General features: G+C 63.8%; 1 protein-coding gene across 12 annotated transcripts in view; it reads right to left on the bottom strand.

The window, feature by feature from the left end:
• Nucleotides 1–18,229, bottom strand: part of RBFOX3 (RNA binding fox-1 homolog 3) — a 131,781-nt gene that overhangs the window by 32,890 nt on the left and 80,662 nt on the right. For all 12 annotated transcript variants that reach the window (XM_074888863.1, XM_074888862.1, XM_074888857.1 and 9 more), the window contains one exon: nt 1,175–1,219. The gene's annotated coding sequence lies outside the window, so the exon portion shown is untranslated. The remainder of the gene's footprint in view (nt 1–1,174; nt 1,220–18,229) is intronic.

Raw genomic sequence — 18,229 nt, 5'->3', positions numbered from 1 at the left:
CAGCACCCTGCTCCCGGCCCCGCTGCCGCCAACCAGCACATCCCCCCCCCCCCGGCTCACACCCGCAGCCCAGCCTTCGTCCCGTTAATCCTGGCTCCCGGCTCATGCTGCCGGTGAGCCCAGCTCCCACCCCAGCCCCTTCTAGCGGCTCCTTTTCCACATTTCTCACAGCATCTCAGGACCCTTCTAGACCACAACACCCTCCAGTGGGTCACCTTTGTCCTCGTTCTGCTGCTGTCAGAGACAAGAGCACTGCCCCCCCCCAACCTCTCTCCTCCATCGCTTTCGCAGGGTGACAGCTCCGGGTGCCTTGGCCACCCCCCGTCCCCCCACTGCACAGGTGCCTCCAGGCCAGTGCACGGAGCAATGGACGCACCAGCGTCCTCACCCCAGCCCCTTGTTTTACCTTTGCTCCTCTGCTTCCCTGGCCTAGACCGGGGGGAGCATGGGGGTTGTGCTGTACTCAGCAGGATGGACCTTCGGGGGTGTTCCCCTCCCTCCATCCCCTGGGGGCACCCGGCCTGGCCCCCCCGTCATGTGCACGAGCTACCGCCTGCCCGAGCTGGGTCTCAGCCCAGGAGACACTGAGCTGGTGTGACACGGCACAGGCTGCAGGACCCCGGGGGCAAACATCCCCCCACAGTGGGCAATTGCCAGGTCTGGGCCAGGACCCGGGGGCCAGCGCCACCCTGGGAAGAGCAGGGTCCCCTCAATGGGGCTGCTCCCAGGAGCCACACGGAGCACAGACAGACAGACAGCAACGTCAGCACACACGGACAGCTCACAGACACCGCAACCCTCGGCCCTCCTCACCCGGGACTCACTCCACTCACGTCACGCCTGCGCGGGGGCTCAGCGCCCGGGGGGTGCCGGGGGCCGCTGGCGGAGAGGAGCAGGCAGGCAGCCTTCCTCCCGGCCTCCCCAGCGCCTGCCAGACCCCAGAGCCACGGGCAGAGGGTGCTGCCCTGTCCCACCCAGCCCCGTGCAGCTCAGGCAGCAGCCCCCATCGCCTGCCCTACACATGCAGGTCTTGACATGCAGCTTCTAGCGCAGACCCCGGGGGAGCCCCCAGAGCAGCGGCTCCGGCTGCGCAGCCGAGGGGGCCCAGGAGCCGCGGGCAGAGCCCCGGAGCAGCCCCTCACCTCTCCACCCCTCAGAAGCAAACGCCTCGTACCTTTTATTCAGCCCAGCTCCTCTGGCGGTGCTCGCGCTGGGCTCTCTGAGAAAAGACAGGAAAGAGGAGGAAGAATTAAAATCAATGATCATCATCGCCAACCCGCTCACAGTCAATGCTGTTTGCTCAGCGACGGGCAGAACGTTCGGCTACGAGTACGAACGCAAGCGTTACCTCCCCGACGCGCTGGGAGCCCGGCGCTGGTTAAGAGCTGGCAGCTGGGCAACGCCTGCCTGCGCTTTGCCTGGGGTGACGGGAGCGGGACCCTGCCTCCGGCTCTGCCAGCACACCCCGAACCCGACCCTGCTCCTGCGGACCACGGGCCCCCTCCCCGGCTTCCCTGGGGCTCTGCAAGCGCAGCCCCGGCCCCGCGCACAGCCCGCGGCTCGGCGGGGTTGGACAGGACGTCGCCGACGCGCCGGACACGCGGCCAGTTCGGTGTGTCCCACGCCCTCTGCCCGCCCCCAAGGGTGCTCCTGTGCTCCTGCCCGCCGGCAGCGCCCGTCCCTGCCCCTCGCTCCCCGGCACGGTGCCACGGTCCCGTGAGCAGCCAGCCCCGCAGACCGTGGCTCCGGCGCTGCCATCCCGGCTCCGGGCGCTTCTTGGAGAGTATCGCCAAATTTCAAAGAAAACTTCCTGAAAGCGGCACTTCAACTAATTGGCTTTTGCAACATTGCCAATGCAAATGTTCATAAATCATGTCAGACCCTCAAAAATAATGAGAACAGCTTATACATCACGAGAGGTTTTTAAAAAAGTGTAAGCGAGGGCTGTTTCTGTCTGTTAACCGCTTCTTTGGGGACCTGGAGGTGTCGAGTCCCACGGCCGCTCCCCGCCCGCCCGGGTCGGCAGCAACAGCTCTGCTTTAAACGCCGGAGCTGCCCGATCCCCGGCCCAGAGGCCGCCCTGGGGCACATAGGTGGGTGTAGGGACCCCACTCCAGACCCCCAGCCGGATCCCGGAGGTGCAGCCACGCGCGGCGGTGGCTGAGGAAGAGTGGAGCGGTTCCCAGGCACTTCTGTTAGCAAACACGGCTCTTAGCCGCACAGCAGGATAATCAATTATGGTAATTCCTGCCTCAATGAATCAGATTCATGGAGGAGCACAGCTCATTAGGCTGGTGCTGACTTCCATTAGTGCTCTTATGATAAAAACCCTCCAGAAAGCTCTCGCCCAGTCAGATGTGTTTTCCAGGCACAGGGGTCTCCCCTCCCGGCCCCCCACACCCCGCCATGGGGACACCCCGGCAGGGCCGTGGGCCCGGCAGAGCCTCCTGCCCTCCCGCGGGCTCGCTGGGCTTTGCCGAGGCGTCGCTTGCCAGGATCCGCGGCTGGAGACGGCAGAGCGGGAGCCATGAACGCCAGCATGTGCCACAGAAGGTTTGGGTGTGCTGGGAGCCCAGGCAGCCTGTTTGGCAATGAATAATTGAAGGACGCTCGCTCTCCTCGGGGAAGCACAAGTGATGGGTAAAATCTCATTTCCCAAACACATTTCCCAAGGAAGGCGCCTTCTGAGAAACTCCCCACAGCAGCTCCAGGCCCCGGCAGTCGGGACGCGCCGCGCTCGCCTGAGCTCGCCGAGCCCAGCACCAGCCCAGCCACCGCTCCCAGGCGGCCCCAGGCACCACAGGGACCGGGATGCTCAGCTGAACCCTCCCCGTCCTGCCGCACGCGCCAGAGCGGGAGAGGAAAAGCCCTGGCAGAGCAGCGATGGGAGGTGGGCTCGGAGCAGCTCAGGGCGATGGGGGTCGGCGATTTGGGGGGGATCTTGCCCCTGTCCCCGCTTCCCCGGTGAAGCTCCGGGCTGATCGGCTCTGGCCGGAGCCCCAAGCAGCCTCGCAGGGACCCGCACCCAGAACAGACGAGTCCAGCAAAGCCCAACCCAGCTAAAACCCCTCGGGGATCCGAAGCGGGGTGTCTGCACGGCGCCCCCAGAAATGCAGCCCGGCGGCTGCAGGGGGCCCTGCGGGTGCTGCACCCCAACACCCCCCAGCTCCACTCTGCGACCGTGGGGCAAACCCCGCGGCAGGCCGGGGCCAGCCGCCCCGCTCCGCTCTGCTGGGAAACTTCTCAGTAGTTTTTCAAAGTACGTTTTGACCCCCCCCACTTCCCTCCACCAAAAACCCTAAATTAATTTTGCTTTTAATTAAATTCATTAGCAAAGATTATCTGGCTGAGGAAAAATAATATCCTGCCCCTCCCCCAGCAGCCCTCTCTATTTATATCCCCTATATACATAAGCAGCAGCGAATATTTCTTTATGGGCCATTAAAGGTTTAATGTTTAATTTATAACCACGTTCTCTGGCGGGCAGGATGGCCAGGCACAATGTCAACACTTTTAATTAAATGAGAAGGATTTTTTATTTTTTTTTAACTAAAGATAAAACGCCCCGTTCCCTTCCCAGCAGCTCCCAGAGGTGCGTGGCAGGCGCGGGCAGGGGCCGGGGCGCGGGGCTGGGACGTGTCTTGCCGCCGTCCGGCTGTGCTGGGGCCGTGCCGCGCTGCCAGCCAGGAGCTGCGGGCAGGGGCCGCTCGGGCAGCGCCCAGGGGAGCCCCCCCACGGGTGAGGGGCTGTCACCAGGACGGCTTTGGGGTGAGTGACCGCTCGGGAGAGGCCTCGAACCAGCGGCTCCAGGCCAGAAAGCACAAACCCCTTCCCGGGGACAGTAACGGCACACGGCGCTGCCCCCTCTTTGGTAACCCCCTGCCGAATACCGCAGGCAGGGCATGCAGGCAGGGTGGCACCCGCGCTGCCCGCTCCTTCCCAGGGCTGGGCAGGGTCCCAGCACAGGGCTGACCCCAGCTCCAGCCGCAGGGCCCTCGGGGGCAGAGGCCAGTGCTGCACGGCGAGCAATGCTGGGCGACCTACCGCTCCCCCCACTCAGGGACAACCGTCTCCTTCGGCAAGAGACAACCGGACCCACCAGCCCGCGGCGAAGCGGGCCTGCCCGCGCCACCAACCCGAACTCCAGTTACCAAAACACCAGCCTGAGCCTTTGCTGTGACCCTTTCAACCAAAAGTCTCGCTGCAACTCCTGTTCGTTCCCCTCCCGCCTGACCACTGCGGCTCTCGCAGCGTCGCCACCTCCCCCTGCCAGCGTGCCGCGCTCCCAGCGCTTCCGACACCTGTGTCGCCCGAGGAAGCCACCGGCAGAACCGCGTGGCACCCGCTGGCACAGGCAGCACCTCTGGAGGAGCCCGGCCTTCCCGGCTCATCCTGCTGCCAGCCCTCCCGCGTCGGACACGGGGGGCACAGGAGCAACGGGGGAGCGTGTCTGGCCACGCGGCTGGCCCGTGCGGGGCTGGGCACCTCCCGGTGCTCCCCCAGCAGCAGCAGCCTCAGCGCTCGGCGGCGGGAGAGCGGAGCCCTTCCTGCCTGGAACCTGGAGAGGGGCAGCTCTGAGTAGGCAGGTTCCCATTAATGGAGTATTTTATCTTACGGGAGAGATTAAATCTCTGTACAGAGAAGCGCAGAAGAGCTGAATCAGCAGCTGGCTGGGGGGTGGCAGGTTCAGCCATAAGCATCTGGCTCCAGCACAGCACTTGGGCGCTTCACCCTCCTGCGGCCACGCTCCGCCAGGCAGCGCCCGGCCCCGCACCCCTGTCCCTGCCGCAGCGAGCGCCGGGCCGGCCGGAGGAGCCGCAGCCAGCACAGGTGCTGGACGGGACCCCCTGGCCCCCTTGTGCCGCCGGCAGCCCCACGCCAGTCCTCTGCTGGGCACCGAGTGAGCCCACCACCCTGCGGCACCGGTGAGCTGCCTTCCTCCCTCCCTCCCTTGTCATCCTCGGCACAGCACAGACGGGTTGGCGGGATGTGTCCCGGCGTGGCCGCCATGCCCACAGGAGCGTGTCAGGGCACCGGGGTCCGGACCTCGTCCTGGGCTCTGCTGCCTGCTGCCTGCCCACACCGGGACGGGTGCCCCGTGCAAAGCCACGCCCGTGCCCGTGCTCCCACGGACACGAGCCCCGTGTCCTGCGTGGGGCTGCGCCGGCTACGGAGGCAAGTAAGAGGCAGAGAGGCCACTCGCTCCTCACGCACATGTGACCGCACACGTGTGCACACGAGGAGCAGGCGTGCGAGGGCCGGACACCGCCACCGTGAGCCAGGGAACAGAGTGGTGATGGCACCGTGCCGCTCACTAAAAGCATGAGTGTCACTAAATCAATAATTCATTTACTTTAATGAGATAAGTACTTTGAAAACTAATTGCAAACCTGCTCCATTTACTCCAACCCGTTATAGCCTTTAATGTAAATGGCAGAAACACTGCTGGAGGAAGGGGAAGGGCTTTTGGTGGGAGATCGTGTGTCGTCCTTCCCCCTTCTTCTAAGAAAGAGAAATATCCGTCATAAAGGGACGGTGGAAATCGAAGTAACCGGCTGATTCACCACATGGAAGCACCAACGACGGAGCGAGAGTTGTACCCAGCCCACCCTCCCTGCTGCCACCACGAGGTCCGCAAGAAACCACCCCCAAAGGACCGTCACCAGCATCGGGGAGACGATGGAGGGATGGAAAAATACACCCGGCACGCGGGGGGTGCTGAGCTCTGGCGAGCTGCCGAGGGCAGGCGCCGTGGCTGGGAGCTGCTCGGCCAGGGCTGAGCTCAGCCCGTGTGTCTCGGGCAGAGCCGATGGGGCACCACGCACGGAGAGAAACCGCGTCCGGAGCCACGACAGACCCACTGCCACCGCGGCGCCAGGGCTCAGGGCTCTGCCTCAGGCAAGACCCGCCAGTGCTCTGCCAGCGCCGCCCGTCCCAGCATCGGGGCGGCAGAGGGGATGGGGCATCGCTCTTCCCCCGCGCAGCAGAACCCCCCCGGCCGGCCCACGAGCTGGCTGCCGCACACGCTGCAGGTGGTCACTGTAACGAGTCACGGCTCGTTATAAAAACCACCGCCGTATCGCTGGCACAGCACCCTCCAACGCCAGCCGGCAGCTGCCAGCTCCTCCTGCCTCAGCAGGAGCTGCCCCTTCCCACCTCTCCAGCACCCACCAGCCAGGGCGGGCAGCGCAGGCAGAGCTCCGGCCGTGCAGGCAGCGGCACAGCCCCCGCACGCCCGGCGCCAGCACGGCCGGGGGACAGGGGTGGGCAGGGGTGTCCTGCCAGGCCCCAGCACCGTTCCTGAAAAGGAGCGAGCGGCTCCCAGCAGCGATGCCGACGTGTTCCTGAACGGCAGCCGGAGCGGGAGCTGGACGCCAAGGGCTCTCTCCTCGCTTGCTGGAGCAAATGGCAGGTCATAAAAAGGAACCGTGACAGAAGAGAAAATGTTCCAGAGTCCACAAGGACCAGTCCAGGGTAAATCCATCTGCTCAGCAATTTAGCTAGAAAATCCTTTCCAATCATCCGTGCTGTAGGTCCCTCACCCCCAACATGCGGCTCTGGGCAGAGCGTTCCCCACTCCTGCAGCTCAGGTGGGGCCCCAGCGCTTGGTGATCCCCCAGCACCATGGGGGGGCACACTCGGGGAGGGGGTCACGCCACCCCTCAGGGGTGCACCCGGGCCAAGCCCATACTCCAGGGACCCTGTCACCGGCACCGCCTCAGCCGGTGGCAAGGGGGGACCCAAATCATGCGCCCGTGGGCAGGAGGGACGGTGTCCGGGCAAGCAGCAGGCAGGGACGCTGGGCAGGGGGCAGGCAGCTCTGCACGGAGGGACCGACAGTGGCACCGGCTGTGCAGGCTCTTCCCCGAGCTGCCGGCTCGCTCGGAAGCAAGAACCCACCATCCCGCCCGGGGTCCTGGGTCCGCTGCCCCATTTGTGGGATGCAGGAGGGCTCCCGGGAAGCCCAAATCCCACCTGGACCTCCGTGACGGGCCCGGCAGCCCCACGGCAGCCCCACGGCAGCCCCACGGCAGCCCCACGGCAGCCCGCCCTCCGAGCTGTGGCCAGGGACAGACGGGATAATCCCCTCCTGGCAGAGGACTCGGCACGGCTCAGCCCCTCGCTGCTGCCGCGGCACAAACAGACCTGGAGATCTCCCTGCAGGCATCCCTGTGAATCCCACCTCAGCCGCTCCTGTCTCACAGAAAATCAATGGCAAGCATCTCAATTAATCACACCGGGGGCAAATTGATTAGGAGCCTAAATAAGGTCAACATGCTTGTCTGCTTATAGGGTAGGACCCCTTAATCATCATTTTATCTGCAATAGGCTGCGGAACCTGCAATCACACCGTCTTTGGGAGCACGGAGGGATTTTTCAGTTATCTCCTGCAATTGCTGGGGCCAGCAGAACAGGAGCCGTGGCTCTGCCATAAAGCAGCTGAATTCCACATGCAGCGACCGCCCGGCCACACGCAGCTGCGAGCCCCCAGCGTGAGGCCCCGTGGCCCACCAAGCCCAGCTGCCTCCTCGGATTCAGCGGGAGACAAAAGCAATTAAGCGCTGCTGCTCTCGGTGCAGTACATTCCCTCCTGACCCCAAACCCAACAGCTTCCACCGGAGATTTGATTAGCCCTGTCATTATCTTAGATTGCATACCTGAAAATATTGTTAGTGGTCACGACGGCATTGAACCTTTACAGAAACCAGTCACAGGTCTCCTCTCGGCTGCCCTCGGCACCTGGAACCCCCCCGGGCTGCTCCTCAGAGTGCCTGTGCCCTCGTGTCTGCCAAAGCCGCCGCTCTCGGGGGGGAGAGCAGCTGGCTGCCCGGGGGGGTTGTACAGCCTGACCCCAGCCCCTCCGCCTTCCCAGCCTGGTTTTGAGGAGCCCCCGGGCAGCACGGGCAGGACCCCGCGGCAGAGCCCAGCACGCTCTTGGGAGGAGCTCAGCTCCTGGCGGGCTGATGACGCCCTTTGCTTCGCCAACAGACTTCCCCATCACAGCGAAACCGGCGCAACTGGAGCTGGACCCGCTCAGGACTCTGCTGACAGCAGTTGCTCTCTGCCCCTCTCCGAGAGCCGCAGCCGATCGCGCCCCGCTGGGGTGCCGGGGCTGACTGCGGGGAAGACGGGGCCAGCAGAAAGCAAAGGGCTTGTGCCTCGCCGCTGGATGGGACCCCCGGTTCCCAGGAGGGGGCTGCGGGCACCACACGGCCCCAGGAGCCCCCTGGGCACCCACAGGCAGAGGGACGAGCAGAGGTTGTGTCCAGCAGCATCCCCCCACCCCGGCTCAGCGCTGGCAGAGACCCCTCACCCTTCTGCGGGCTTGGGATGCTCCAGACAAACCCCTTCCAAGCCACGGGCTGGGCTGGCGCGGGGACGGGGCTGAGACCCTTCCTCTGGTCCCCGCGAGCCGCCGTGCGCTGCCCGCAGCCCCTCCGGTGCCGACACACCCCTCACCTCGCCCGCACACCACGGCCCCAGCAACACGTCGCTCCCTTTTGTTGTAAATACAGTTATAAATATTATAATTTGGTTTAATATTTAATATAGTCAGGTTAAATAAGCATTCCCAGCCCCATAAATAATCATTAACGGAGGGTTCTAATTGTGCTGTTGGGATCCTGCTTCATGACTTATTTAGAGGGCAGGCTCTATTCCCATCCCCGGCTCCCCCGTACACCATAAATTAACCTGCGGCTCAACCTCTTTAGCAAGAACCTGATGGGACACAACAAAAGGAGACGGCTCCGCTCCGGGGGTGACAACCGCCGAGACCACTTGATGCGGAGCAAGGGAGGCCCATGGTGGCTAGTGGGATGGCCAGGACCGAGCCGGTGGGGACAAGGGGGCCGGCGCAGCCCACGGGAACACCGAGCAGCGTATCGGGGTGTCCTCGGCGCCGGCACGGGGCGAGCCCCCCAGCGCAGGTGGGCGACCCACGGGCGAGGGGCCTCTGCTCAGCCCCCGCCGCTCCCAGGCTGCGTCAGCAGAGGCGTGGGGGCGAGCGGAGGACGGGGGAGGCTTTTATCCTAAATACAAACCTACTGTAAAATTGATTGGAAACAATAGCAAAAAAAAAAAAAAAAAAACAAACAAAAAAGCCAAAGCATCACAAATCCCGAACGCGCGGGGAATTGGCCAGGGGCGAGTGTTCTGAAAGCGCAGGAGAACTGAGACACAGAGGACAACTAAAGTGCAGGAAAACCTCCGTGTAAGAGCGTTTTCCCCTTAAGGGATGCGTTGATGCATTGCTTTAAAAAAAGGTTTGGTTTTTGCTCTCTGTAGCTTAATTTCATCTTGAAATGGAAAAACTACAAAAGTAAATGGAAAGAGCCCGGCCGGCCGCCTCGCCAGCGCTGGGCTGATTCCGCTGGAAGCGCAGGAGCCCCCTGCTCCCTGCCCAGGCAGGGACGTGCCCCCGCGCTGGGGAGGGGGCTCCGGAGGGGCAGCTCCATGTGCCCAGCTCCGGCCAGACACGCTGCCACAGCCCGGGAGGAGCGGGGACACCGGCCCGAGGGAAACCCGGACATTCTCCTGCTCCCCAGCTGCTGGGGGCTGCTCCCACTCGCCTGCCCGGGGCTCCCCAGCAACGTGGCCAGGACAGCCACGACCAGGGGTCTGTCCCCAAAGGGCACCCCGTGCCCTCCGGCCGCGCGGGCGGTGGTCCAGGGCAGCCCCCCCGCCAAGGGCTAGGCATGCCCCGTCCCCCCTAAAGAGCAATGTCTCCCCTGGTTCAGCATCAACCCCTCTGGCTGGGATGGAGTTTCCACGGGCTGGGGCAGGGATGGAGCTGGGAGGAAGCCTGGGGTTTCCATTTCATCTCCACACTGGTTTCTGCTGCTCAAGTCTGCATTAATCAAAGAGATTGGCCAAGTATTAATGCTAATGAAGCAGCCGCAGCACGGCTCTCGCAGGGTGGGGGAGCCCCCCCACGGCACCATGCAGAGGTGAGGGAGAGCCCAGCCCCTCTGAGGGGCTTCTGCCTGGCTGGGGAGGGGGCACGGAGGCTGGGACAGGGTCTCAGCACTGTGTCACCCCTGGCCGGAGCCCTCCAGCCCACAGCGAGCATCGCCCAGCGCAGCCCGAGAGGGGCTCAGGACCCCCCAGCAGCATCTCCAGGGGGGTCCCATGGACCCCGCAGCCACAGGGAGCGCAGACGGGCTGACGGACAGGGCGCTTCTTCCCAGCCTGACCCCTCTTTGATATCACCAGCAGCTCAGACCCTCACAAAGCCGGGAGGAGGGAGCAGCCTGGGTCCTGAAGCACGGGGAGACCCCCAGGAGGTTTCCCAGCCCCAGGGTGGGACGCAGCAGTGGGGACACAGTGACGGCCCCCCTGGAGCCGTTTTTGGCGCCTCTGGCACGTTGGCTCCTGGCAGAGCCGGAGGACCCTCCCCGGCACACGTGTGCGCAGGGTGGCCCCGGCCAGAGCCAGCCCTGACTCTGGGCTGCAGCTCTACGGAAAATGGCGTATTTTATCTTTATGTGTCAGAATTTATATAAAAAGGGGATAGTTCAGCTCTAAATGTAATGAGATGGAAGAACAGCCCTCCAGTGGCTTCCTCCAGCTAGCACGGCATCAATAACATCGATTGCTAAAAATAACTAATAACCCTGGCCCGGTGCAGCCAGGGAGCGCTCCGCCCTGCACGGGGTCCCCAAACCAGCCCCGTGTACCCTGCCATGGTGAGCCAGGGCCGGCTGGCGGAGCCCTGGCAGGGCGAGGGTGAGGATGGACACAGCCCCCCCCCCAGCACAGGAGGGTGACGGGAGGGACAGGACGAGCAGAGGGGATGGTGCACAAGCCCTGGGCTCAGGGCTGGCAGGAGGGAAGGGCCGGGAGAGGAGTTGGAGACGCCACCAGGAGAGGACTGAGGCGGAGGGATGGGGAAGGAGGCAGAAGATTCCCTTTCAGACTCAGAAAACCCCTCCTGCATCGGCAGCCACTGGCTCAGAGCCTCACCGGGGCTGATCCACATCCCCCTGACCCTGCCCAAACCACCCAGAATGGAGCCGCAGGCACTCGCTCTGCAGGACACGGTGCCCGATGGGAGCGGAGAACCCGCACACCTGTGCCTGTCGTCCCTCTCCGCACACAGACCTGCCAGGCCAGGGACTGTCCCCACCCAGAGCCACCACCTGGGACTTAAAATCCTGGGAAGCCACCACAAGATGCAATCCCTCCAGGCTCTGGAAATGGATAAGAGGGGACTGGTAAGGTCCCCGTGTCCAATTTTTCCAATCCCTGTATCTTCTGTCATTGACATTTCCAAAAAAAGCCCAGAGGCACTCCCCTGCCTCCTCCAGAGGAGAGAAGGCGAGAGCTGCCCGTCCGCCGGGACACCCCAGGGTCACCCGGACAGGTAACGCCGGCGCAGCGCTGCCCTCCTTCCCTTGCTGAACTGCCCAGAAAGGGAACAAAAACCAAAGAGGGAAGGAAACGATAAAACACCAGCCCGCAGTTAGGGAGAGTTATTTAGTCTGTTGGAAATGAGTCTAACTTAATAGAGAAGAAATAAAGTGTTTTAAAATTAACGACATAAATGTCAGCCCTGATCGCGGGGATATTAAACTATACGGTTGTTTGACTGCCTTCTCCAAAGTTACCTCGCTCACACACGCCTGGAGCACCAACACCGCTGCGCGTCGGGGCGGCACCAAAAAACGCTGCCCCTACCCAAATGCAGCACCAGCACGTCCCTCGGGCGGCTCCCCCGGGCCGGGGCCAGCTCTGCCCGCCACGAGCCCCCCACCGCGCTGCTCGGCCGCTCTGAGGGCCGGTTGCCCATGGGCACACGGTGCCAGGCAGCCGCTTCACGGGCCAGTGGCCACCCCGCTGCCCAACACCGCTGGCCGGGGCTCCCCAAGGAAGCCACCCACTGCCAAGATGATGAACCCCCTCCTGGCAACGCACTGGGCGCTGGGTCCCCCCCTCCAGGGCGAGCAAAGGGCACCGGGCACAAGCCTGGCCAGTTCCAGCGGCAGCACCCAGCCCCTCCTGCACCAAAAAAGCCCTTAAAGTCATCCAGGAGCAGAGAAACACACGTTGTTCCTGTGAAAGTAATTTTAAACCCCCAAAGACTCTTGTCCTGCTGTTGGCAGGGACTCTGCCAGAAGCTGCCACTGAAAACAAATTAGTCCATGGAGCGCGGTCCTCCGCAAGCGAGGTCACTGCGGCGAGCGAGCGGGTCACCGTGGCCACTGTGAGCATCCCCGCTCGCTCGCCCGGCGCCCGCGACCCCCTGCCCCGGCAAAACCATCTGCAGAGGCCCCGCGGGAGCTGGAGCCACGTGCGGGCGCCCGGGGAGCGCGTGTGCACACGCGAGTGACGGGAGGGAGCACACGCGCATGGACGGGGCGGTGCGTGTGGCACGGTGGGGGCACAGTTATTTGTAAATAATCCTTAATTAATGAGATTTCAGTAATAGATGGCTCAGTGTTATTCCAGGCAGGGACGATGGCAATCTCCATTCTTCCACTTTTCAATTACGTCTTCGGGGAGGGAAGCAGAAACTGGCCAGGGTGAATTAGAGAGACTTTTGTCACGTTTAATATCAATTCATTTTGCAGACTGCTGACGCAGCGGGATTTCACAGCTCGGAATTTATGGTTCTTTTGAGAGACATGCGCAAAAAAGGGGGAAAAAAATGCCCTGCCATCAGCACTAAAAAAATAAACTCCACTGGGAAGGAGCAGGGCTCTGGGGGGACCCCTCAGGGACCCCCCGGGGGAGCAGAGCTCGGCGCGGCTGGGTCTGCAGCACCCAGTTCCTCGCCTCCCGGAGCACACCAAGGGCTCCCAGGAGACCCAGGGCTGCCTCTGGGCTGGGTGCCCCCGGGGCCCTGCCCGCAGCCCTCCTGCCCGCGCGGCAGCGGCTCTGGAGCAGCGGCACCGGCGCTAACGGAGCCGTTCTTACGCAGCGTTATTTGGCCCCAAGGGGTTTTTATGCAAAATGACACACAATATAAATGACTGTTGTAAACAGAGAGTTTAATAAAGGGCTGTGTGCGAATTTACAGCCTCCCCAAGGATAATTAAAATTATTTATCTACTTACCTAGCTAGCCGCCGGAGCAGTCTATTAATTATTATCTATTATACACGGCCTGCTTTGCATGCTGCCAGTGCTTCGCCTGCCACCACCGTCCCGCGCGGACGCACTGCAGCGCGGGCAGGGCTATGGGCAGGGCTGCGGGCAGGGCTGCCCACCGGCAGGGCTCTGCCCCCAGGGTGCTACCGGCCTGCCCGGGCCCCCCACCACCCCCCGGCTGCTGCTGGGAACACTCTGCCTGGGTTTATAGAGCAACAGCTCAGCGCCGCCGGCACAGCCCGGCCACCACCCCAGGAGCAGAGCAGAGCCCCAGCACGGTGCAAGACGATGCCCCCAGCCCAGCCCCAGCACAGAGCAGCCACATGCACCAGGGGACCAGCAGAGGGAGATGTCACCAGCATCCCCCAAGCCCAGCAGCCCCTCAAGGGCCTAGTAGCTCTGCTCCCCGCCTGCTGAGAGCGCAGAAGGACACTGAGGTGCTTCACGGGGTGCCCAAGCACCGGCGCAGCGGGCACCTCGCACATGCCCCTGTGCCGGCGGGAGCAGCGGCAGCCACCCCGCAGCCTGGTGCAGTGCTACCTGCTCCTCTCTATTTATTAGCGTGACAGAGCAATCATCAGTGCGGAGGCACTGGGATCCCCCGGCTCCTCTCTGCACATAAAGAGACCTCAGGGGGCTCCGGTGTGTGGATACTTAACATTGTTTTATTAGCTTAATAAACCCAGCCGATGCTGCCAGAATCTCCAAACCGGCTCCAAACCCTCCTCGCCGCAGAAGCGGGCAGGGCGGCCGTGGCGCGGGCTGTTGGCACGGCTCCATCGCCTGGCCGGCACTGAGAGCCCGGCACGGCCCCGACAGCCCCGGGGCCCTGGAGCAGCTTGTCAGGAGCAGGGGATCCAGCTGCCCACCGCCACCGCGGGCCCTGCGAGCTGTCAGCTCCCGCCGGCATGACATCCATCACCGCTGCAATTGCTCTCCCTACCCAGCTCCCCGCGCTGCCCTCACCAACGCTGGTGTGCACGGGGCTGCAGTGGCACCCGGTGCTGCTGGGGTCCCCCACAGTCCCCATCAGCCTCTGGGGATGTGCTGGGACAAGCCGTGTCCTCAGCACTGTGCAGCCGGAGGGACCTTCCCCCCCTCAGCCGAGTGAGCTCTGGCGGGGTCTGACCCCCAGTACCAGCCGGTGGCACGGGGCAGGATGGCCCCAGGGGTCAGTAGCATCTTGACAGAGGAGCATGAGGCAGCGGGGCTGTGCTGCCTGCCCGTGCGCACTGATCGGCTCCATCATTAGGAGCCCGAAGCCTTTAGCAGGCTGCTGGGTTGTTTTACTCTGCCGGGGTGGCCGGCAGCGAGGGGCTCCCCTCCCTCAGCCCTGTGGTTCCCGGCTCACAGCGCTGCCTGCTTTGCTTTGATCCCGTACAGTCACACTTCCAGCCTTGCAATCTCATATAAGCCGCCTGATCAAATTCCAGGTCATTACTCAGGGAAAGAGACCCCTCCACAGCCAGCAGCAAGAGCTTCAAACCAATTAAAGCGAGCCCAGTGCTCCTGCCTGCTGCCTGCCACGCGCGGGTCTCGGCGGGCCTGGGCTTGCAATAAGCAAGATGCAAAAATGTTAATGGAAGCGCTTAAAGGCCATGCCAGGGGGATTCTTGTAAATAAGGGCACTCGGCGAGGCGGGGGCAGCTTCTTGGGCTCGGCCGCAAGGCAGCACCGATAAAAGGCAGCTCTGAGCTCTGCATCAGTCTAGGACAGGCTTCTGGGAGAAAAGCTCCAGCGTTTCCTCCTAAAGCCCTTGGTGAGCGCCAGAGGATGAGGGGAGCGAGCGCCAGGCTGCCGGGTCCGTGGCCCCCGGGTCTGCTCTCCTGCCCACCCCCAGGACCGCTGGCGTGGGGACAGACCTGCCCATGGGAGAGGGCAAGGTCCTCGGCGCAGGGAATGCCAGCACACCGCTGGCCGCCTGCCACCCGCATCCCCCGGCACTCGCAGGCGCAGACGCACACGTTTCAGATGTTAAATACCAAATAAAATCACTGTAACCAAGCCGGAATTGACTCCGGTGGGAGGGTCGATACAGACATTTAGCACCACAGCTGGGAATCGCTGGCTCCCCGCACCGCGGCCGTCAGCGTCGATACATCGATGCAGGTCTCCCGCGGGGAGAGGGCAGAGCCCGGGCGGTGCGATGGGGACGGCATCGACGGGGCTGGAGCCAGCGCGGAGCCCCAGGGACCGGGGCACAGAGCTCAGGGGCCGGGCAAGGCAGCCCGTGCTTGTGGGCAGCAACAGGGTGGAGGGAGGACAAACCCCCAGCGAGGCGCAGGCAGGTCCCGCCGGCACAGCCAGAGCCACAAAATCCCACCGGGCTCCTGCCTGGATGGTGCCGAGGCCCTGCCCCGAGAGCAGCGAGCACCCAGCAACGAGGGCAGCGGCACTGGCGGGGCCAGGCCAAGCCTCGAGCACAGCATCGGCAGATGAAGTTTTGTGGGCGCACACTAACGGGGCTCTGCCAGCCCACGGCTCAGGGCAGGGGGGTGACTCCTGCACCCCACATTCACGGGCCAGAGCTGGAGCCGTGGGGCTGTGGGTGGCTGGGCAGGAGCTGGGGCTGCGCGCTGCTCCACCGCGAGCACGTGGGTGCCCACCAGTGCAGGGACGAGGGGCTCAGGCAGCACCCACAGCCCATCCAACCACAGCAGAGGCTGTGCCGGTCCCCTCCTGCCTGCCAGGGCTTTGGGAGCGCCCGGATGGCGGCCGGGAGCTGGCATCATTCCCAAGCGGAGCCACAGAGCGCCCAGGGCCACCGGCACCACGCAGCTGGGATTTCCACCACCGCTCCTGCCCCACACACCGTGCAGAGAGGGGCAGCAGCCGTTGGGAAGCCCCCGCCGAGCCCCCCCCCGTACCAGGGGTCACGCCACGCTCGCCAGAGCAAGCAGGGCTCTGCCTAAGCACACCCCCGGCCCCGCTGCCTTCCCCTCCCGCAGCTGCTCGCAGCCTCAACCTCCAGGATATTTATTGTTCGTTCCCTCCTAAATCAGGGCTGACGGCGGGGCTGCTCACACTCCATTACGGAGAGAGCTCGCGCCGCGTCGCAGTTCCGTTTAGCTTGCAGAAAAAGCAGCCTCAGAGGAGAAACCCACCCCGGCGCTGCCCAGCGCCGGGCTCGGGATGATGGACGATTATGGACCATCTGCACTTTCAGGAGGGGATAGATTTATGAGCGGCACAGACAGCTAGAAGAGTGTCCATTACTATAACTCACTGGCCTCTTCAGAGATATTGTAATCAGGCCCGCCGCCGCTGCAGCGGGAAAGTCCAGGTTAAGCGCTGGCAGGAAGGAAAATCAATTATGTTTTTTTAATACAGTGCTGGCAGCGGGCAGGGGAGGGCAGGCCGGGGACCCCCTGCAGCGTGGGGCTGTGCTGCCGGAGCGCGGCACTGAGGACCAGGGGCCCCGACCACCCCTGTCCCACTGACACGTGCTCGAGAGGCCATGGGCAAACCGCCGGGGCTCTCCACAGAGCATCCATCCGTGACGGGGCCAGTGGCGTGGGCTCTGCTTCGCTGGAAAGGGCTGTGCAGACCTTTCAAAAGACCTTGTGCAAAAATCATTACTTAGGAGAGCACGAGCAAGAACCGCTCAGAGAGATGGCCAAGCCCATCACTCCTGCCTGGCTGGCGGGGAGAGCTGTGGGGTCCCACAGAGGGAGGGACGCTCTGCTCCTACTCCCGGGGACCAGGGACACGAGGTCTAGAGCACGCGGTCAGGTCCTGCACCCCTCTGCGGATCCAGCCGGGATACGCCAGCCCGGCAGCACGTGCTTCCTCCGCACCCCAGCGCCCGCCCGGGCACGCAGCCCGGCACAGAAGAAAAAAGCTTTGCAAAAGCCGTATCCAACATGAAAAGCCATTTCCCAAACTGGTTTTTGCATCTGCAGAGGCGCAGGCAGCTAGGGACGGCGGGGGGATGGCTCCCACCATTGGGGTTGCTTTCAGCTCCTGTTCCAAGACCCAGCGAGAAGGGCCGAGCCTCCCATTCCGGAGGAGCTGGCGAGCACCGAGCCAGCGCCATCGCCGGGACCACGGGGAGCTGCCCACGGCCCCGCTTGGCCGACAACCAGCACCCGAAGCATCGGCCCTGCGGCTCACAGCGAGCGCAGAGGACGCCCGCGGCATGGTGGGGCTGGCGCGCTCCTCCTGCGGACAGGACCCACCTCGTGCGCGTGCAGCCACCCCCCGGGATGCGGACAGGTCTCCCACCAGGCGAGGAGACGCCCCCCGCTCCAGCTGGGACCCCCGTTTCCGCACACACGCTCCCGGGACTGTCAAGCACCGGCCCTGAGCCCCGTGGCCGCGGCGGGCACTCGCTGGCAAACTCCCGCGGGTGTTTCCGTCAGCAGCACGGTGCCAGGTCATCCGCGCTGGCACCCACCCAGCCCTCGCTCCCCGCTGCCCAGGGGCCTGCGCCGGCGGCAGAGGACAGCACCGCGGCCCCCTCCGACACCCCGCGCTGGCACCCACCGCTTCCACGGAGCTCCCCGCCAGCGAGGCCAAGCGCGCAGTGGCCGCACGCTCAGCGCCGGCCCGGGAGCGAGCGGGGTGGAAGGAGGGAGCAGATGGGATCTCTGAGGGGCGGAGGCGAGGAGCAGCGAGATACACGTAGAATAACAATGGTGAATTCCCCCGAGCTTTGGTGTTTTTAATGGTGGATTAGACTGTCAGGCAGCAACTAAATGGTGTAATAAAAAGCTAAGTGCTCGTATTTCAAGGTTCCTGCCTCCCACTCTGCAGGGAGGTGCAGGGCAGGGGGCTGCTCCCGCTCCCCACGGGGTCCAGCCTGGGGTTTCCGAGGAACTTTTCAACGGAGGTTTGCAGACAGTTTACACAGAATCTGCCAAATGTGGGATTACGGCGCATAAATCTGTGCAAACTTCCTCCTGCGGCCTCTGAACGTGCGGCTTTTGAATGAAACGCTGCCCGCGCCGTCTGTGGCCCGCTGTTCCGAGACACAGAGGGACCTCCACAAAACCGCAGCCCCGCAGCCGCTTCCCGAGGAGCCCAGATTTTGGTTTGCTTAAATTGGCTGGAGAGAAGCAAAGGCAAAGCTTCCCAAAAGGTAAAGGCAGGTGAAGGCGGCGGGAGCCCGGCGCTGCGCAGCGAGCTCTGCACCAGCC

This window comes from Strix uralensis, chromosome 19, assembly GCF_047716275.1.
Source record: "Strix uralensis isolate ZFMK-TIS-50842 chromosome 19, bStrUra1, whole genome shotgun sequence".
NCBI lineage: Eukaryota > Metazoa > Chordata > Aves > Strigiformes > Strigidae > Strix > Strix uralensis.
Note: the sequence above shows the minus strand (reverse complement) of the source record. Positions and strands in the feature narration are given on the sequence as shown.